Raw genomic sequence first — 22,538 nt, 5'->3', positions numbered from 1 at the left:
TTGAAATTTTTCTTTTGCCATAGTGATCTCTAGTTTCACATTACTAAGCATAACTTTGAATATGTACATTCAGGCAGGGGGGTGTTTAATAATAACTGAAACGTGTCTTGAAAATATTAAGGGAGAAAAACCACATGAATGGACAGTGGAACTCCACTTGGTATTTCCTTAATCAGTTGGTGTATCTAAAGTGACAACCTCAAACAGAAAATAAAATAAACAGTGGAAGGCTTGGAGAAATCAAAACTGAGGATAAAAACCAACAACAACAACAAAATGTTAACAGATGACTCTACTGAGAAAGCATCTGGTACTGTACCAGCCAAGAGGCTATTTTATAACTTTTATCCTATGACACAGTACCTAAGATCTGTCATACATATGATATGTTCCCTTGGAGTCATGTGTACTGTTTTAGGGTGTAAAGCATAAAAAAAGGAATGAAAAGGGAATGAGATGTTAACATAGCACTATAAACTGAAACTCATTTTCAGCATATTATGAGGGAAGGAAGCATGGTACCTGAAGCTGAAAATCTATGAGGCAGTGCAAATTAGTTTTGAAACAAGTATCAAGAATAAAATTATTATCAGAGTATCTTGACCCTGGAAAGTGAGTCAATTAGTGCTAGCATTGACACAAGGAGCTTATTTTACCATGTTGATAGACTGGAATGATTATCAAATGTGTTCAAGGAAATGGAATCCTGTATTCAAGTCAATCCCATCCAGAAATGATTAACTTTTAGAGCTCAAGCATGATTACCTTGACTTGATTAGGTAAGAAAACAAACAAACAAACAAACAAAATACAAACAAACAAAACCAATAGACATTTTGAGTCATAGAGTGTTTTTTTTTCCCCCCACTGGTCTCCATTAGAGTGGATGTCAAATGAGAAAGCAACGTAAGACTGGCATAGTGTGGTGGGTTGAAATTACCCCCCAAAAAATATCAGTTCTTTTCCATGAGATTTGCACAGAACTTGTTGACCAACTCTTGCCTGTGAAAAAGTGAGAGATGAACTTTTTTCTTGAGCTTCTGTCTATACGAACATGTGAAAAATGGCAGGATACTCATGGAAATGATTTAAACATTCTTGATAGACACAAGGAAAGAGTTTATGTACATGGAACTGATGGTGGTGTTTCTCAGTTAGGCTCAGACTGCTTATAGTTCTCATTAGACTGTGAGTTTTGCTCTTCCAAAGACAGAAAGAAATGCTATACTCTCGTGTTAAGAGCCTGTGTTGTATCCATCCTTCTCTTTTCTCCCCATGCAAAAATTGTGTTTTGTCTGAGAACACCTTCTTACTGCTATTTGTCATATTTAATATACAGCTGGAGGCCTATATGGATTTATAGATAATGAGACATTAAAAAATATTTTTACATAACAAGATAGTCAAAAGCTGTATGCACATGATCCTGCTTTAGCTGTCCCTGCTTGAGCAGGGAAGATGGACAAGATGACCTGTGGAGGTTCCTTCCAATCTTGACCACCCTGTGATTGCATCACAAAAGCTTGTGGGATCCTTGTATTGACTCAGTAAACAACCATTTATGACACACTCTTATGAAGAAAATACTGACAATGTAAGCCCTAATTTTCAGTGTCAGTCCTTCCTTTTAATATAGAGATGTCAAACTTCTTACAGATAGCTACTTTTTGGTAGTTGTCAGTTCAGCTGGTGTCAGCAGATACAGTCTAGGCTGATATTACATCCCAATGAAACTTGATGAGCCCATTTCTCTTTTATGTCCCAGAGATTTGACATGGGTTTGCAGAACTTTGTGAAAGCATCATATTTATGTTTTGCACAGATGTCTTTGGGAGTCAGTGTGTCTCTGCACTGTGGGTTAGCTTTTGAAAGGGTAAGTAGGTGTTCTTCCCACATACCACTAGGTCTGTTGGTTTTCATGGCAGTGAGGTCCCTGAGCCTTTCTTTCCCACAGCTCTCCCATGCAGGTCTTTGCAGAGAGCTGAGACACAGCACTCAGACCAGTGCAATTTAAATAACAATCTTTAGATAACCATTTTAGTGCCTGACATTGACAGACATTCATCACTCCTCTGATGGAAGCATACAGGAGGAACTGGAACCGAATCCTGTCAGACATAATATTTTAAGTACAGTGCATCAGCAATATGGTTTTGACCATGATTTCCTCTGTACTTTTGTATATATTTGCAAGATGGGAACTGTCACGGCTCAAAAGAGGCAACAGAATTAAAAAAAAAAAAAACCCTGGTCTATTCTATTCTATTCTATTCTATTCTATTCTATTCTATTCTATTCTATTCTATCCTATTCTATTCTATCCTATTCTATCCTTTAATTTGATGTGGCCTCCTAATTTTTAAAAGGCACATTTCATTGAGGCTTCATATTGTGACATAAAAGTGGTCATACATTCCACAAACATACATGCATTTAATTCTTCCCATTGTTCACTACCTATCATGTTGGCAAAAAATGGTAACATTTTTGATTGTCACTAGGAAAAAAGAGCAGTATTTTAGGAACTTTTATGAAAGTGTTCTATTTTTTCCTACCTCTGCCTTTTTGGGGAAAAATTAATCTAAATATAATTAGGGTTTAGAACATGAAGTTATTTCCATCTATGAATGTCAGTGTTATGCTCAAAAAGCCATTATCTTCTTCCAAGCAAGTTCTTCATGGGAACGTTCACCATCCTGGGATATGGGACTTCAGCAAATTGCATTAACTGATGAAACTGGAGGTTGTTCTGTTGCACATGTCTGCACTTTGTCACTTATCCAGAAACTGAAGTAGACGATTGTGTCTTCTTCCCCTGACACCCACATTCGCCTTACCTTTGAAATCTGGTACCTCAGAAATACATGGATGCCTACATAGTGCTGATTGAGGCTGAGGGGTATTACTGTATTTAAACAGTATTCTTGGTGGTTTGGGTTATTTGAAATTTTTTGTATGTATAAAAAGAAGAGCTTATTTTCACCATGGCCCTAGGAAACCATTGCTTCTAGGAATGCTACTGCCTACTCCTGTTATAAAGAATGCAAAAGGAGGATGCTGTAGTTAGGGGGTTTGTCACTAATGATAACTGCTTTTCATTTATATTTCTGAAGCCTAGCCTGCATACTATCAGTTCTGGTACATATTCCAGCTCCCACATGGAGATAGATACTCCCAGTATAGCTGCACAGAACAGCGAGCTGCCTGCACTTACAAAAATGCCAACTGAACTAATGTTTTCCTGCAGGTTGCTTTTATTGTGCATGAATAAATGTGGTATAGAGTTGTCATGGTCTTTCTGAGAACACTTCTGTATCCTCATGGCTTAGTCTGGCCAGCTAGCAAGGCCATATCCAGATCTATCTTCTTTCACATGTTCTTTTATCATATTTACAGACTCAAGGGACATTATTTAAAGTAATTTCTTAGTAACTAGCAATCTGTTTCCAGAGCTGGAGGTGACCTAAACTGAGATCCAAAGTGACCATTAACTTTTTCTCTTTCAAGTAGAGCCAGTGAGTATTTTTTCCTTCTGGGTGCACACTTGCATATCTTTACAAACAAACAACTGTGCGATTTCTACCCTGCCATAAACTCTGACTGCAATACTTCATCCATTACTGACCTGAAGTGAACTCCTAAGAGAGGGAACAGTAATAAAGCAAAACCCAGCAAACAGCATGAAGCTTTTGTAAGATCTTATATAACTGAATTGGCTATATTGGGAACTTGCCTTTGGTTTTAATTATAGATTTAAGGGTGCACTTATCGGGCTCTGTGAAATCTCTTTGCTCCCTCCCTTCACTCTTGATTTGCTTTATATAATAAGCAGCCACTACAAAAAGGGTGTTTTTTCCCCTTTCTTTCATGAACAGGAGAGGCCGACAAAAGTTCACTGGGGGATGGGGAGGTCTAACATGTTAATTGTCTCATGTGTCACTGTGGTCTCAGGCTTTAGCCTGGTCCCTCCAGAATGTTTCAAAGCCCAGATGTGAGAGCCTAACAAAAGTTATGTGGTGTCCCAAAACTGGCCCACGTTTCTTCCCAAAATCCATGGTTGTGTGACAAGTACCTCTTTGAACTTCCAGAAAAGTGTCAAGAGAATGTCAATCATCAAATCTACCCAAATCTATCTCTTATATCTGTTTCTCAGAATACACAAAAATTGCTTTCACAGAAGCAGAGCCAGGGCAAATGCAAAGTAATAAGGTCTTCTGAGGACCTTGTGAAGCATTAATGAAAACTGAGTAAAGATTTGAGGAAACTACTTGGATGCTGAAAAATTTTAAATGTAACTAAATCAGTTTATGTTACTTGAACATCATTTCTTGGCTTAATCTTTAATTCAGTTTGCATTAATTTTCCTAGTGACTTTTACCTCTTGGAGCATCTGCCATATCAGTTGGTACATGTGTATGGGAAAAGAGGCTTGTAGAGCAATAGGGGAGCTGCCCTGCAGAGTTATCCTGGCTGTGCCTTAAAGTGTAGACACCTGCTGCCTCATTTGAAGGATCCCAAGCTCAGAAATCAAGTTTTTGAATCTGTTGTTCATATCAGAAACTGGTTCTCTGAAGGGCTAACTGTAGCTAACTGCCTTGCCACATCCAAGAAGGTGATGACAGAGCTAGTGGCTATCCTCTACTCTAGCTGAGATGTCTCCAGGTTTTTTTTCCTTCTTGCGAGACAGTGGTTAGTAAAAGCAACAAAAAGGTGTCACAGCAGGAGCTGAACTTCAAGTCAGTGAACTGAACAGTCTTAATCTCTGCTATCCACAGTAAATAGAAAGGGTCTGGGATGTAAGAATAGTAAAAGTACTAAGGAGAGGAGAGCAGGTTACCTGGGCATCTTAACACAAAGGCAGCTCAGATCCACTAAGGCTTGCCCACAGCATAGAGGTCAAAACCGGCTTGTCTTCAAGCTGCTTTAAAACCTAGGAAAAGCATAGCAGAAGAATGACTGTATTAATAGGTTTTGCAGTCCTAGAAGGTTCATAACATTGTTTGGTCCATCTCACGTTACAAATGCATTGGCCTGTTTCCTGGCTATCTTTTCACTGAAACCAAGTTAGAAATATTGCTAAGAAAGGAAGCAAAACTGGAAAGATGGTGAACCTGATCCTCATTTTCAGCAGATTGCTTAACAGCCCTGTCACTGGATTTCTGCAGCAAAGAACTTGTCATTCCAGAGAAGCTGCACATTGTGCTGACATGAAATTACAGAATAGACTGCTCCTAAGGAAACTGCTACTGACAGACAGAAAGTTTCAACCCTAAGGCCTCACTGAAGCCACTGTAAAATAGTGTGTGCTCCTTGGTTTATACAGGTGTGCAGCCTCTGTAGCAGAGTACATGTGTTCATCCTTGCTCCCAGCTCTCAACTGATATCACTGCATCCAGTTTTGCTTTCTGGTTTTTTAAAGATCTTTTTCCTAGGATGTGACTCAGTGCTTTTCAGATAGCAGAGCTTTTGTCTGCCTCATTCTCCTTGCCAATCCTTTACATCACCTGCTTGATCTAGAGTTGGGAGTGACTCATTTTTCTCATCCAAACACATGTGCACACAAAGAGCTGTCTCCCTTCTAATGGCCCTTCACAGAAACTTATATGTAGGGTCATGACTGTGTTTTGTTGCAGACGCCCCGTGCCCATCTGTAGAGGACAGTATCTGTCTGTCTCAGGATTTATATTGTTCTGAAGGCTTTAACAACTTTGCAAGTGAAAGTAAATGACCTGTGTTTTTTCCCCTTTCTCTCTCACTAGCTAATTTTGTATCTGTTATTTACTGTGGGAAAGCTATGCCAAATAAGCAATCTCTGCATTTTGTTCTGAGGCTGATTTTCATCCTAAATTGTTACAGAAGTGAGCTTAAACCTTTCTTTAGAAAATTTGCATGCTTCTTACTCACCACCTTACCTTTGGTGTTTGTCCATATGTAAAGAAAAGCTTTCCATGGATTCTCTTAAATTGTGTGGAGACACTTGCTGTGGGACCAAGTAACTCAAATTTATGTATGAATGACTGAAGTTAAGACATCTGCAGCTCAGACATCAGAACTAGTTCACATCTTCTTTTGCCCTCTTTGAGTCAATGGAAAGATGCAAGCACTTCCCAGCAGTGGTTCATCCTGAGTTAGATGACTACTGCAGGTCACAAGACTCACAATTAAGAGAAAACCAAAGACAAAAAACTTTTATACCGGTGTCTATATTTTGTAGGTGTTCTAGTGTTATGGTGCCTTACATAAACTATAGGCAGTAAACTAGCTGATGAACAGAGCAGAGATTCTGCAAATGAGAGGTTCAGGAATCACCAAATAGGCTGATTAGAACACTGTCAGAAAATGGTAGCATTTTAATTTTAGGTTTTAATTCCTCTGCTTAGAGTTCATTCAACCTTAGCCTTATGTACAGCAATGTCCACATCAACTTAGACAGTTACAAAGCTAAATGTGATGTTACATGCTGTTGTCTCATAGACAGTCTCCCCCTCCCCCCAACACCTTTCCAGAGTTACTGGCAGGATCAGGAAAGAGGCAAACAATTGCATTTTGCCAGCTGCACATGATTGCCCTGGAAGAACTGCATTAGTAGAACTCAGACTGACCAAAGAGGTTGACTGTATCTCCAAGCACCTGTTCTGATATGCTGACTGGAAATGGGATAGCAGTGGAAGAATGGGACAAGATGAGGGCAAGAGCTTTACTCCCAGGCTCACCATGATATTGGATGGATTGATGTGATGGTTGTGACTCTTCCTGTCAGAAAACATAACCGCATTATCCTACCTTACACATTTTCTTTGCTCATCCTTTGCATAGTGTGAATTGGTTGTAATGTTTGTGATAATTTGTATTGTAATCTACTGTGCTCAATGCTAGTAGAGAAGACCCAATTTTTGGAACCTCAAATGTCGGCAGTAAAGGAAGGAAGATCTGAGATTTTCAGAAGGTCAGAAAAACTAACAGAAGAAGGCAATATTTTTTCAGAAATATTTCAAATGATTCCTCAGAGAGCTGAGGGTGTCCATAGGCCTGTTGTGTCTCACAATAGCCTGAGAACAATGGGCTGAGAGTCTGTCTGCAGAAAACAAACCTTGACTGTTTATCACACATAGGCAGAATTTTCATGATGTTCTCAACAAGGCTGAGTCAAACTTCTCACTGCTTGTTGTGTAAATGAGCCTACTTCACTTGTCTTTGTGCTATAGGGACCTTGGAAGTAGATGACCTTGGAAGAGCCTATTTCCAAGAGAAGTAAAAAATTCTGATGCTTTTTGGGGCTCCCTTGAGAAAGCCATTGGCAGTGTGGGTTTTTTTACAGTTCTAGGAACAAGCCAGAAAGCAGATGGCATTTCAGAGTGTGTCAGTCCCGCTGCCTTATTCCAGAAGTGACACGTTCTGAAGACAATGCGTCCTTCTGCTGAATCACTAGGGCACAGAGGATGGGCAGAGCTGCTGGTGGGAGTCCTGATTGGCAGCCAGCAACTTCAACACCACCCTCTCCCTATCTGAGGATGACCAGAGTTAGAAAGCACCTTCCGTTTCCCTACTGCCCTTTGTGCAAGGCACGCTGCAGACTAGTGGTTAGGTTACTTAACATTTTGGTATCTCCAGGCAATATTTTTTTTCTTCTGCTTACAAAACTCTCTTTTCTTTAATCCATTTATTCCCCATCTGCCTTTCCTCTAGTCCTTACACTCCCTGAACACTGTAACAAATTTGATCTTATTTATTGTTAAAACAATGGTATTTTTTCACAAAAGAAACAAGAAATGGGTGGTACAAATTTATTCAGCTCTTGTTCTACCTCTATTTGTTTTTCAGGAAAGATGAAATAGTACACAAATTTCTCTAATTATTTAAAGACTGTGCATAAGAAAGCTTTACCTTTTTTTCTTCCAGCAAAAGCTTGTTTTCATGATGATAGCAAGAAAAAAGTATCAGAATTCTCTCAGTAAAGTTGATTGGAGGAATGAAGGTAGGCATTGATGGAAATGATGCAGCATAGCATGGCCTTTGTTCATTTAACATCACATTTTTCTACTTTGGGCTTTATCCTTTTCATGATATGAAAAATGTTGCTTTTCTCTTGAGTTTTGATTGTATCTTGATTCCATGCAGATGTTTTCAATTATAAAATAGGATAACATAAACCTCCCATGAATAAATCTAGTGAGTATTAATATAAGATTGTTTTCCCTTACCTTTTCAAGAAGTAATCTGAAATTCTATGAGGAGGGAAGATAACAAGACAGAGACATGAAATGGAGTAATAAAAGATGAATGTTATGAATCTTTGTTCTATTTCAAGAAATCTTTCAGGTTTGCAATATAACACATCAGGGATATTGCAACCTAAGGGATATTAAGGGATGGGGAACCGTTTCTGTAAGAGGCTTTGGAACTGCAGAGCTCAGCAGGAAATGTTGCTTCAGTGGCTGAAGACTTTTTATTTTTATATTTGGAATTTACTTCTTGATAGTAACATGTTTTATGCCACATTTATGACAGACCTTACAATGTCATCTCTCCAGACCCCTGAGAAACCTGGTCACTGCTATATAGGACAATATCAGTACAGTTGGATGCTAATTTTAACAAGCTGTATTTGCAGTTTGGGAAAAAGAAATCATAGAATGGTTTGGGTTAGAAGAGACCTTTAAAGATCATCTACTCCAATTTCCCCTGCCATGAACAAGAATATCTTCAACTTGATCAGGTTGCTCAGAACTCTATCACCTCTCTGGGCAAACTCTTACAGTGTTTCATCACCCTCATTCTAAAAATAATGTTTAAAATCTTGGCTCCCTGTCTGTATCGATACTGGTTTGATAAGTCTCATACTTTACAACCACACACAAACATTTATGACTCTCTTCTGTTCTGACAATGCCTGCACTTACTGAATGGCTTGGAAATTAAGTACCCACATGGTCATGCCACTGATGCTCACTTCCACTTCCTGTGACTTTAATATCAGTGACAGCTTTCAATTAACCAGAAGTTTTAAGAGTGTGAGCCTACTTTTATAAAGTTGCAAATGAGAGATATGAGGGAAAGAGAACTTCTCCAAAGGCCCTGCCTGTGTACCTGGCCTCAGTGAACCCCTGCTCCATGGGGGTTCATTCCTAAGATGTGCCCATGGGGTCTGCTGACCACAGCATTGCCACCTGTGGCAGTGTGTGGGTGAGGACATCTGTCCTTCAGAAGTGGAGTGGGACCACCAACTGTTCCTACAGGTCAGTGAACACAAACCTCAAGATAGCTATAGGTATTCCTCTCCACTGACCTGCATGATTTGTTCTGGTGACCTACTGCTTTTGTTTATTTTATTAGATTATAAAATATGCTTATCCAGCCTCTGTAAGCAAGTGTGCAAATCTGAGAGTTGCAGTTCAAGAAATCCACTCAAAAATGCCAATTAAAGAACCGCTAACAAACTTTCTCTTGCCTTTACATAACCATTCCAAACACACTTAGAGGTGCAGGATTGCACATCCTGTTAGGAACCTGCTAAGGTAGCCTGGCATACTAGCTGTGTTTTTAAGGTACTCTGTGAAGATTATAATCCTCTTCTTTCTGGGAGCAAATTTATTACCCCAGGGAAGCATCTGAGTCAAGACTGTGCCAATATTTGCATCACAGTGTTAGCTTTCTTGTTTTTTTTTTTTTTTTAAATCTTCATAAAAAAGGAGTCATTTTGTCTCATAATTAAGAACCAAATATCTTCTCATGGCAGCAGATTTTGTTTATGATTTCCACACAAATATTTTTGACAGCATTGACATTTTTACAAGCATGACTAACTATTCATTTGCCCAGTTTCATTTTTTAGCTTTTTGGCACTTAAATGTGCTAAAAATAATGTAAGCTAAAGAATTCCAAAGTCTGGCAAGCAGTTTATTACATGCCAGGGATTGTTTTATTTTAAAAGAAAAGTAGATGGCCAAGATACTGAATTTGAAATGGCACCTGCTGAGCTTGCATTGCAGTGACTGTGACAAAGGATATTCTTGTTACAGAAGACTTTCTCAGTATCTGGCTTCATTCAAGGCTGTTCCCCATTCTTTCTTTGTGGTTTTGGGTATGGCACAAGTTTTACAGATTTGGTTTCTTTTTCTGTGAAATAAAGTTCGTTACCTACTTCACAGGAATATGTGCAGCCTAAATCATTAGTACTCATGCAGTGCTGAGAAAGGAAGGGACTTCACAGCCTGGAAAAGACAGGAGGGTGCATGCATGCAGCATGGGTATGTATGGTGCTTACTTTTGTGTGTACATAGCTTTATCCACCAGCCAGCTAAAGACACATATACCTTTACTCACCTAGAAATTTATTTGTGTACCTCCCTACAATATATGTCCTACTCTTTGTGCATGACATTGTTTCTCAGGAAACCATTTCAGACAGCTGAAGGAATACCCTGTGCTGTGCAAATCACACAGCAACACTCTTACTTGAAGAATTGTTTCTCAGTTCTTTCCTGTCCATGCTCAATGTGTTTCTCTGGCAGTGATATTGCACTTGCAATACCCGTGCTCCAGAGGTAATACCTGCCAGCATCTTCTACATGGTGGCCTCTAAAGTATTCAATTATTGTCTTTTTAAGTCCTAAGGAGATGAGTGGTGTCTTGGAAACTGTTGTGTGCAAACTGCAGACAAATGCTGCCATTTTTTATGGCATCATCTGACAGTTTTAATGAGCGTGATTGCTATGTATTACTGACCCCACTGTCACTACACCCTGGTGCCACCTTTAGCTCTTTCTGTCCCCTCCAATATCTTCTGCTTTTTAGTATGCCAGTACTACACTCCTGCCGAGCAGCTGCCTGTTTGGCATGACTCATGCCAGACATTTGGCTATTTTGGACAAATGGGGATATGCTATTTATCCCAAATAGCTGCCTGCCTTGGATAGCACATTGTCCTGAATAATGGAAGCACTATCAGCCTAAAAATCCTTTAGAATTCTTCTGCCTGCACCCACATATCACAGCAAAGGAACCAGGAAATAACATGCAAACAACTATTAATACAGCAGATGACGAGAGATGCACTTTTGAAATGATTATTTGGAGCGAAAGAGAAAGATATTCTGTGAGTGCAGGGTCTGGCTGGAAGCTCCTCCAGAGTCCTGTGCCCCAGCCCTGGAGGAGCCCTTGAGAAAGGTGCAGGTACCCTAGTAGGTTCCATAGAACAATTAATGGACCCTAGTTCCAAGCTGCCAAGTTTGTCATGAAGACGTTTCTGAATATTTTTTTAAGCTGTTGATCAGCAGGCTGGAAAGAACAACTTTGGGTTTGAAAATCTACAGGACATACTTTGCCTAGGGAAACAAATATCAGACAATTTTGGTAGAATATAGGACTTCCTTTACCCTGTTTACCTGGCAATGTCATGTACAGGATATGAAATCCAAGGGATACCCTGAGAGTTTACAATGTCTGAGGCACAGATTGAGGGGACCTGAAAGAATTTTCTGTCTTGACACAGACCCTCCTGGGAGAGCTGCCTTTTTTTTTCTTTTTTTCCCCTGTTAGCTTTCACAATCTTTTAATGGACCCTTTGTAATTTATAGCAGATTGTTACCTAATGATGAATGATGTAGTTTGCTAATGATGGATTTGGTTACAGTGTGTGTGTTGTAGAGTGAGAGATGATTTTATCTTGTACTGATGGAGGACTCAGGTTACCGAGAAGCATTTATAGCTCATTATCAATCCACCAGCGGGGCCACCAGTTTAAAGCATTGGATTTTTCTACTTTCTCTTGTAAATCTTACTATATATTTTAAAAAGCTTTTAAAACCTCAGTATTTCAGAACACTGTTGCCCCATCATCTTATTTGTCATTGTTTGCATTGGTCACATTTCTATCAGTTTTGACGTGCATGGAGAGGAGAAAAGAAGGTCTCTTCCAATCCAAACCATTCTATGACTATAACAAATATAGCCATGCATTAGTATGATGAAAATTAACAACTGAGTACTTAATGAGGCAACAATTACAGGTGGGACAGTATCATCTACCGTAAGAACTGAAGGTACTTTTAGAGAGGCATTTAAAGTTTACCATGTATGTCAGGTTAAAAAAAAAAAAAGGGGTGGAGGGGTGGAGGAGGGATTTACAGAACACAGAATTAACCAGGTTGGAAAAGACCTTTGAGATCATCAAGTCCAACCTGTCACCTAACACCAACTAATCAACAAAACCATGGCACCAAGTGCCTCATCCAGTCTCACCTTAAACACTTCCAGTGACGGTGACTCCACCACCTCCCCTTGCAGCCCATTCCAATGGCCAGTCACTCTTTCTGTGAAGAATTTCTTCCTAACATCCAGCCTAAACCTCCCCTGGTGCAGCCTAGACTGTGTCGTCTTGGTCCTTCTGGCGCTGGCTGCCTGGAAGAAGAGATCAACACCCACCTGTCTACAACCTCCTTTCAGGTAGTTGTAGACATCAATGAGGTCTCCTCTGAACCTCCTCTTCTCCAGGCTAAGCAACCCCAGCTCCCTCAGCCTCTCCTCATAAGGCTTGTGCTCTAAACCCCTCACCAGCTTTGTTGCCCTTCTCTGGACTCATTCCAGAAAGTCAACATCTTTCCTAAACTGAGGGGCCCAGAACTGGACACAGGACTCAAGGTGTGGCCTAACCAGTGCTGAGCCCAGGGACAGAATGACTTCCCTGCTCTTGCTGGCCACACTGTTCTTGATACAGGCCAGGATGCCATTGGTCTTCTTGGCCCCCTGGGTACACTGCTGGCTCATGTTCAGCCTACTATCAACCAGTAGTCCCAGGTCCCTTTCTGCCTGGCTGCTCTCCAGCCACTCTGACCCCAGCCTGTAGCACTGCATGGGGTTGTTGTGGCCAATGTGCAGAACCCAGCACTTAGATCTCACTGATCCCTGGGGGACACCACTAGTGACTGGCTGCCAGCTGGATGTGGCACCATTTACCACCACTCTCTGGGCTCGGCCATCCAGCCAGTTCCTAACCCAATGCAGTGTGCTCCTGTCCAAGCCACAGGCTGATAGCTTGGCCAGGAGTTTGCTGTGGGGGACGGTGTCAAAGGCCTTGCTGAAGTCCAGGTAGACTACATCCACAGCCTTCCCCACATCCACCAGGCGGCTCACCTGATCATAGAAGGAGATCAGGCTGGTCAGGCAGGACCTGCCCTTCCTAAATCCATATTGGCTGGACCTGATCCTTGGCCATCAGGTAGGTGCTGTGTGATTGCACTCAGGATGACCTGTTCCATTATCTTGCCTGTCACTGAGATCAGGTCAGTCTAAGCTCTAAATGGACTTTTGCCTCTAATTTTTTTCCTACATGACCTAGCAACATCCTTAAACATTTCATGGGTTACCTCTCCTTCCTTCCAAAGATGATACACTCTCTTTTTTATCCTTAATTCACTCAGAAGTTCATTGCACATCCAGGCTGGCTGTCTACGCCAGTGGCTCATCTTCCAGCACATTGGCACAGCCTGGTCCTGAGCCTTCAAGAATTCTTTCTTGAAGTAGGTTCAGCCCTCCTGAACCCCTTGGTTTTTAAGGGCTGTTTCCCAAGGTACCTTCTGAGTTAGTTCCTTAAGTAATTCCCAGGGAGGTGGTGGAGTCACCGTCCCTGGAGTTGTTCAAGAGGGGATTGGACGTGGCACTTGGTGCCATGGTCTAGTCCACCCTCTGGAAGTCCAGAGTGGAGGTTTTGTTGCTGCTCCTCTTAGCTTGACTGCATATTGAAAACTCAATTATCTCATGGTCACTGGACCCCAGACAGCTTCCAACTACCACCTCTCCCACCAGCCCTTCTCTATTGGTAAAAAGAAGGTCAAGCAAACCTTACCCCTGGTAGCTTCACAGAGCAGCTGTGATAAGAAGCTATTCTCCATACACTCTAAGAACCTTCTAGACTGCCCTCTCTCTGCTGTGTTAAGTTCCCAGCAGATATCAGGCAGGTTAAAGTCACCCATAAGAACAAGGTCTGGTGATCTTGAGACAGCCTCTACCTGCCTATAGAATAATTCATCAACCTCTTCATCCTGGATGGGTGGTCTATAACAGATTCCAACCAGGATGTTAGTGTTGTTGGCCTTCCCTCTAATTCTCACCCACAGGCACTCAGCCTGATCATCCTTAATCACTAGTTCCATGGTGTCTAGAGCCTCCCTGATGTACAGGGTACCCCTCCCCCACTTCTTCCTGGCCTGTCTCTCCTGAAGAGCCTGTAGCCATCAATTAACAGTGCTCCAGTCATGTGAGTCATCCCACCACATTTCTGAAAGTTGTGTATGAAAAGAAAGTAGGGTCAGACTCAGAGAGGAAGATATACAGATGAACTCACAGCAAGGCCAGTGTGCTTGGTGAACATAAGGGTGAGATGATAATAGCTTGTGGTGCTAGCTAGCAGAGGGAACCAATAGTGAATAGAAGACTCTCCTGTCAGGCTTGGGTTTTGGAAGCAGTTGTGCATTCCCTTCAGTGGCTCATGGGCATCCCTTTCCTCTCCCTATTTTGCTTGAACAGTTTTCGTTTATTTTGCTTGTGTTTGGGAAAACATGTTTTACCTTTCTAACATCCTTTAGGATTTCCTGAGATTTAACACGTTATTTTACTTTTTAACCAGCAGAGTAATCATTGTTTGTTGGTGGTGCATTTGTAATCTAATTTGGAACTGTGCCAATTTCCTATCAAATTAGACCCATATAATTTGAATGCATGTATATGTAGCTAATTTACTATTGTTCACTAACATTGTTCTGTCCACACATTTTTTCTTTACTTTTTAAAAGGTAATGTTAGTAATATCGGCTAATATTTTTTTTCCCTTACAGAACAGTGGAAAAAGTATCTGTCTGCAAAATTCTTTAATATTTTAGCCTTAAAATATGAAATCAGTAAATGAGAATGTGACATTTGAAGACACTCTTTTGCAAAGGTGTATGAGATCTGTCAAAATCACCTGCTTGCCTGTGACAATGACCAGAAGAGTTCTGTATCTCTCATCGCTGCCTTTTTCTACACAAAATTTACCAGTGCACTCTATTCAAGATAGAATTTTCAGATTTTGAGATATTTTAGTATTATAGTAGTGACTGTTGCCATTCCTAACAGAGATCCTGTCAGAAGGTTTAAAAAATTTATGCCTTGTTTCACGGAAAAAGGAAAAAAAATTCAGGAATGGGGGGGAGAAAAGGGGAAAAAAAAAAAGAAAAACAAAGGTCAAAACTTTTAAAATGTCACTTCTTCTACAGTTTTGCATAGAAAATACATTGAAGCAGTGGGAGGGCTCCTTGCCCATAGAAACAGGCTGTAAGAAAAGAATGTTATCCTGCTGTTGTAGTTTCCACTTTCACTGGCAGCTGCGGGCTGAGCAGAAAAGCACTGTGGGAGCCTATTGTTACCCCAGCTGGGTAATAGTTTTCTTATTTTACAGTCAGCAACCGAGGGGGGTTGGGGTGTCTCAGAAAAGTGCCTGAAAATATAACTCCTGCAAACAGATCACTTTCTCCTTCGCTATGAGAAAGAGGGATCCATAAATCTTTTATTTCATTTGATTCCTCTAGCCAGCTAATTAACTACTTCAAACAAAAGATGGACTTATTTTCCAAACAAATTTACTCTGCATGGAAATATTGCTCTGAAGGCTGTAAAATCCCAGATCCTTAATGGAGTTCTCAGTAATATTAGTATCTTTCTTTGTATGAAATTGGATTGCTGAAAAGCAGATTTTGCAAAAGTAAACCTGTATGGATGATCATCTAATTTTTTCCCAGCGCAAATTTTGGTTAGGAAATGGTGGGAATGGGGAGTAAACTTTGGAAAGCCTTTCCTTTCCTGATGAAGAAAGTGTGAACACCCCTACAAAGGTGACATACACAATTTTGTTGTATAGTTACACTTGCAAGAGCACGGTTTTTAATGTAATACTGATGTGCCCTATTCAAGTAAGGGCAACTATTTAAGTCACCACAGCACCCTAAGTTTAAGGGGTGGGGGCAATGACTGGCATTTAGCTCATCAGGCTTTACTGATGTCTTTAATTTTCTAACTACAATTTGCAAGACCAGCTGCAAAAGCAGACAAATCTTGCCTGTGGTGGGAAAGTTAACTAGCTGAATGATTTATCACCTCAGCTTTTTGATAGCCTCAGGTCTCACCACAGTCCCCATATGAAGTCTCGCAGAGCACTCCATCAGTGACATGGGAAGACAAAACATTGCCTGGTCAGCTGGACATGGGCAAAGATGCAGGTGACAGCTGACCAGAGGACTTACCTGTTCCCTGGGGCTTTTTCCTGTTGCAAAGCCTTTGCAGCCACTTAGGCAGCGAGAAGGACCTGCTCCAAAAAGGAGTGGGACTTGTAGCCATGCTTACTAACTAGGAACACCGAGTCAGGCCTAGGAAAAATCTCTCTCTAGAAGTGGTGCAGGAGGTAGACAAGAGGAGAATTTCCCTACCACCATCTCTAGCCTCTGCCAAGGGCTCTTTCTCCATGTGCGGCTCATGCCAGAGAAATGACTGGACCATGCCCAAGCTTCTTATGTTAATGCACTTTGCTTTAATCTTGTAGCTCCTGGTGGTGGTTGAGCATCACTGGGTTCCTGATGCTGAGCCTGCACTACCATTTGTAGCTGGGTAGCTGGATTACAGCTTGCTTGGCTGTATTTTCCCACCCCTTCATACCTATGGGCAGATAGAACTAGTTCCTCTGTCTTACTTCCCTTATGCAGCCCTCCAACTCTCACACTTAGTTAAGTGAAGATGCTTGCTTGACTAACCTGATTATGTGGGTCTATGTGACAAAATGTAGACACACGTGTGATACAGAAACTCAGGTCTCTATCTGCTGTTGTTGGGTCAATTCATTCGAAACTCTGCTGTTACTTCTTTGTCTTCAGTTCATGCATCTGTGATTTGGGGGTGTTGGAGATACTGCTCCCCTGTTCTGCAGACAAACCTCCTGTGAAGCATGTATACTGAACATATAGGACAGCCTCAGATATTTGCATCATGGCAAGACCATGGGATGTTTGGTGGGAGGCCCATGACCAGGGCTCCCTGGAGATGGCCCCACACTTCCAAGGCAAGAGTTCAAAACCTCAGGAAATCTGTGGGTGTGCTGAATTCACATACATACCCTCCAGTACAAACCATCATGCTGGCAGCAAACCTTTCACTCTCCAAAGGGGGAACCTTATGGCAGGCTCTCATGACTGCCTATACTGAAGGCGTGCTCAGTTTGTATTCCTGGATGCCACAAGTGAGGTATGGATATAGCTTGTCAGTTGGGAGGGGAGAAAGGTAGGGCTGAGGCTTTGAAAGGAAGAGAAGTAAAACTCCACCCATTTTTCTGTATTATCCTGGACAAATGCAACAGAAAGGGTACTGCATGAAGAAATATTTCATTCTTACCTGGGTACTAAGCTTTCAATACTTCCTCTGCAGATTTTTTTAAGGCAAAGAATGAGCAAGCTTAGATTTTGGCATTTAGACAGATAATAGTGATATTAATAACATGCAGTTGTCATACCTGTCAGCATGGAGTCTTAGATCAAACTGTTGTTTGTACTTCATTTTACTGTTTGGCCCAAAGCCCAAACAGTTATTAAATAAGCATAGTTTGGGGAGGATTAAATATTCAGAACAGAGCGATTGGGAGGAACGGTCAGGTCTTGTTGCAGAACCATGAGATGGAGTTCCAAACCCCTACTATGTGTTTGAAACTGAAGACATTCATGTTTTTTTGTCTACAAACTCACAGTTCAGTTCAAAGCCTGCCAAATTAGCAATGATACTATGGCATACCATACACAGAGAGACTTAATTTGGCTTTTGTATCAGCCATGCCCTTACTGAACTCCCAGAAGCATCAACTCAAAGCAGGTTGGTAAGAATAGCTATCAACTTTTCTCACCTGAGAGAGCTGGGCCAGCTTTTCTGCACAAAATCTACATCACATGTGAGAAGGAAACTCATTACTGGGAACTTAAACCTGTGGGCATCCACTTGGTGTTAACAATGGATCCTGCTTTGCTGAAAAGAAATGTAAAGCATCTACCCCAAAGAAAGTTTGGGAGACCTGTTTTTTAGTACCTACTACCTTTTAGTGTCTTCTTTGTGTAATGCCCATGAATCCTTCCCAGCAGCATTCATTTGACCCTCTTCTGAACATCTGAAATTCTGTTGGAAGACTGCAAGACTGTAATATGACATTAGTGATGCATCAGGTGAGGCCTTTCACTGTAAAAAGCGTGGTTACTTTTGTTGTTTAATGGTTTGCTATCCTGTTATGTTTAGTGGATTTTAAGATATGTTGGTTCCTTATTTCTAAGGACATTTCTAATCCCTGTGTATTGAAGTATCTATTCATAACAGCGCTCCAGTCTCCAGTACCTTTGCGACTTTTTGTCCTGGGTAGTAAGTAAGTGAATTCAAGAATGTCAATGACAAGATGGTTGTTTTTCTTGACTGAACAAAAATTTCCAAGTGAAAGCAGGAGGAGGGGAAGGAAAGAGAGGAACAACCAAGTTTCTTGTTTCATTATTCAGGAAACAAGGCTTGCACATATACATACAAAGGTATACACACACACAATCCTCCGTTTATATTATTAATTTCAATTTTATCTCCAGAGTTAAATAAAGCCTGTTTCTGTTCTTTATTGGAAGTGAAGGATTAATTAGAAATGCCACCATCCTAACTCAATGTCTGCTTTTACCCTGTGGTTACATGAAGCAAACGCATGGCTGGACCAATGGTTTTACCCATTCAATCCCTAGGACAGAGTTCATAGACACCTTTGTACTCCTTGTTTTACATGCACAGAAGAAAAGACATAAGACTCCAGCAAGAAAGCACTCAGAGTCTATGGATATGTCTACCTGGACTTCTGCTCTGCTGATGAAGCTGAAATACAGTGTTACTGTGGTGAACAAAACACAAAGATGCAGCTGAAGAGCCTTTCTAAAGCTTCCAGTACATTACCTCAGGCTTGGCATCACAGCATATTGGTCATGCCATTTTGGATCATGGAGTGGAGAGAGCTTGCTTGAATCCGACTGCAAAACGCTCTGTAGCCATCCCCTGCACAGACATAAGCAGGGTGAAGAAACAGATGGTGGAGGAGTTAGTTTGCCCAAGGCCACGCAGGAGGTCTGCAGAAGAAGCAGAAGCAGCGCAGACATCCCTGTGTCCTGCAACAATGATTCATCTCCTGAGCCCTCCCCCGAGTAGGGCAAGCAAGGATGAGAAAATTTAAAGTCTAGGCAAAACTGCAGCTGTTTCCTCCACTGCTATCACTCTATGAGAAGAGTCATTAAGTATTTGTGGCTTAACATGGAGAACATGGAAAGGCGGTGGAGAGTTTCCTTTGATTTATCACAGTTTGTAAGAAATGGCCAAATAAGTAAAATTTCCAGACTCATCCAAAGGACTGACTTCCACAGAAGGTTTGTTTAAATTATTCTCTACTCATCAGTTTAGTAGCAAGTGGTACCCTCATGAGTAGCAGGCTTCTTTATAGGCATTTTAGATGGTGACTTCAGCAATCTAGATAGCTAGTTTAAGTCAGATATCTGTGCCCCTTCTATAGCAAACAGAGAGAAACAGGCCCATCTCCTTTAGAGCTTATCTGAGGATGGAGTGAATTGCCCTCCAAAGTCCATTGGTCACAGAAAGAGCTTAGACATATAGTTTAGTCTGAATACCAAATTTTCAGAGAGCTTAAACTTGATATGAGAAATTATAGATTGGAAAAAATGCTACAACCTCAGTAGGGATAAGGTTCCATTCCTTTCTTTTACCTGTTTATATGATGTCTTGACATTCAGCATACAAATACTGTACAAAGAGATGAAAATCTGACTTCTGACTCAAAAAGCTTGCACACAGATTTTTCACAGACTTGAGCAGGATTTTCCCATCAGCCTCACTCATAAAAAATAATTTGTCTGGTTTTGTTTTGATTATTTGTCAGGTTATTTATCCTTAAAAGCTTTGTCTTAACAGTGAAAGGATTTAATTAAATTTCATAAGAACCTCCTTTAACCCATTTTTGCTTTTCAAGGTGAATTGCAACATAGTTATGCAGGTAAGTGCTTGTACCTGTTTAAAAAAAAACCAAAGACCACTGTCAACTTGCAGAAGGATTTTTCAGTTTGATAACATTCTCTGCGCGTAAAGCACAAAATCAGTTTCAGAAAACAGAAATATCACACCTGAGTTGCACATTTTCTACTGCAACATATTTTATTTTGCTAACAGGTTTTATTCAAAACCACTAAGATTTTTCCCTGATTTCACAGTAGACATTATAATATGTACTGGAATAGCTCATTCTGGAAGTCATCTCTAAGCACGAGGAAAACAAGATTATCAGGAGTAGTCAGCATGGATTCACAATGGGGAAATCACACTTGATCAATCTGATAGCCTTCTATGATGGTGTGACCAGATAGGTAGATGAGGGGAGAGCAGTGAAAGTTTTCTACCTCGACTTTGGCAATGCTTTTGACGCTGCCTCTTATAACATCCTCATAGGTAAGCTTAGTAAATGTGAGTTAGATCAGTGGACAGTGAGGTAGATTGAGAACTGGCTGAATGACAGAACACAGAGCAATTGTGTAGGGGTCTAGTTGGAGGCCTGTAGCTAGTGGTGTTCCCCAGGGGCCAGTACTGGCTCCAGTCTTATTCAACACATCAAAGGCCTGGATAAAGGAACAGAGTGTACTTTCAGCAAGTTTGATGATAACAAAAAACTGGGAGGAGTGGCTGACACACCAGATGACTATGCAGCAGTTTAGTGAGACCTGGACAGGCTGGATAGTTGGGCAGAGGTGAACCTTATGAATTTCAACACAGGCAAGTGTAGAGTCTTGTACCTGGAGAGGAATAACCCCAAGTATTCATTACAGTTTAGGAGCTGACCTGCTGGAGAACAGCTCTGTGGAGGACCTGCAAGTATTGGTGGACGAGTTCACCATGACCCAGTAGAGGATAGGCTCTGCTTAGACATTTTGCTGACAGCAGGCTCTGACATCAAGAGGACCCTTTGAATAAAGTACAAGTGTTACTAATTGCATAGTTTGACCAAAACAACCAAGGCCCTATAAATATTTTATGACGTTCTCCCTTTTCCACATTTTCACAGGCATAAATAATCTTTAAAGTACATCTTCAAAACACACATTTAAAATTATTCTGAGAAATTGCTCTCTAGACCTGTCTATTTTTTTCTGCACTGTCTGCAAAGGGAGCCTGGAGTAAGGAGCTGCAGATGTTCGGGTTGGGTGAGATGAACCCAGGACACACACAGAAGATAAGATTTTCCAAAGAATATTCCAGAAAGCTTAGAAAGACAGTTCCTTGATGAGAAGTTGGATGTGGTTTTTGTTGTATCACTTTGTTAAATGAAGTGGCTGCATGGAAACATGCTTTGATAAAAGCCCTATAAACTGCAGTTTTTAACTGGTATGGGTTTTTTGTCCTGAATCTGCCCTTTCTCTTTATTAATCTTTCATATAAATGAATGTAAATGGAACATATCTGGGGTTTTTTCTTAAATATAGATGGCTTTCATTTGCCTTCAGAACTAGTCTAAATGTCACATGACTGTTTTCCTCTTTTTTTTCATATACAGATGTGGACTCCATACAAATTTCTGATGATGATGATCTTACAGGAATTTGTTCTTTTTTTTGGTGGGAAAATCTGCTGCAGTACTACTGATGAAGAGGAAACAATAAATGGTTATTTTTTTCTCAGATGAAATCTGATGGAATTTTTTTTTTCCTAAAAAGTATTCATTTTATATTTTTAAAAATTCAAAGTTCTGGGATCAAAGGTGAAAAAATCGAGACATGGAATTCAGCTGACTACATGGAAATGTTTAGAGCTACTTTAGGCATGTAGAGTGTCTCTTTAGTTACCTTTATCTGCCACTACAGAGAAGTATAGGTATCTGAGAGGCATTCTAACAAGTGTGCCAACATCTGACATTAGCATCTAAAATAATTAACCAAAGACTACAGGAAATACCTTGGAGTGACACTGTGTGCCTGCATTTAGAAAGTGAATCTTGCCTTTTCTTTTGAATTCATTTGTGAAAATTTGTCATTGTGCCTTTTTTAACATCTAGTTTTATGTTTTCATTATTGGTTTTCTTCACTGAAATTCCATCTTCAGAATGTGTACAATATTGATTTCTCTCAGATATTTATCAGTCAAGCTTGCACAGAAACTGACAAAAGATGTAACTCACCAACACCACTCACATGTAAAGCTCCAGGCATACACATTCTTTTAGCAATTACTGGACAAAGATATCTCTTGAGATAACTTCTGCTTGAAGGACAGTGCTGTGCAGACTGATAATCAGAGAACTGGTAGGAAGGAGATCAGAACATATACACTGGCAAACTGAGGGAGGCACTGAAGCCCAACATTTGTTGTCCTGTGGAAAGATCCTACCCATAAGAAATGATGCAGAAAGGCCACCACCCCACCTTTTCTAGTGGTTTTATTTTGAAAATAAGTAGTAA

At 40.7% G+C, this 22,538-nt stretch overlaps 1 long non-coding RNA gene across 2 annotated transcripts in view; it reads right to left on the bottom strand.

Annotated features, from left to right (window-relative positions):
• The window catches only part of LOC137440455 (uncharacterized), a 167,571-nt gene that overhangs the window by 10,932 nt on the left and 134,101 nt on the right, over positions 1-22,538 (bottom strand). The window contains exons 1-2 of one of the 2 annotated variants that reach the window (XR_010987156.1): positions 5,913-6,162; positions 4,838-4,930 (exon numbers count right to left, since the gene is read on the bottom strand). This is a non-coding gene — a long non-coding RNA (uncharacterized lncRNA). Of the gene's footprint in view, positions 1-4,837; positions 4,931-5,912; positions 6,163-22,538 lie in introns of those variants that run through there. The other variant, XR_010987173.1, reaches the window with a different exon arrangement.

This window comes from Melanerpes formicivorus, unplaced genomic scaffold, assembly GCF_026170545.1.
Source record: "Melanerpes formicivorus ecotype bairdi unplaced genomic scaffold, bMelFor1.0.p_v2 SCAF_1, whole genome shotgun sequence".
Taxonomy (NCBI): Eukaryota; Metazoa; Chordata; class Aves; order Piciformes; family Picidae; genus Melanerpes; species Melanerpes formicivorus.
Note: the sequence above shows the minus strand (reverse complement) of the source record. Positions and strands in the feature narration are given on the sequence as shown.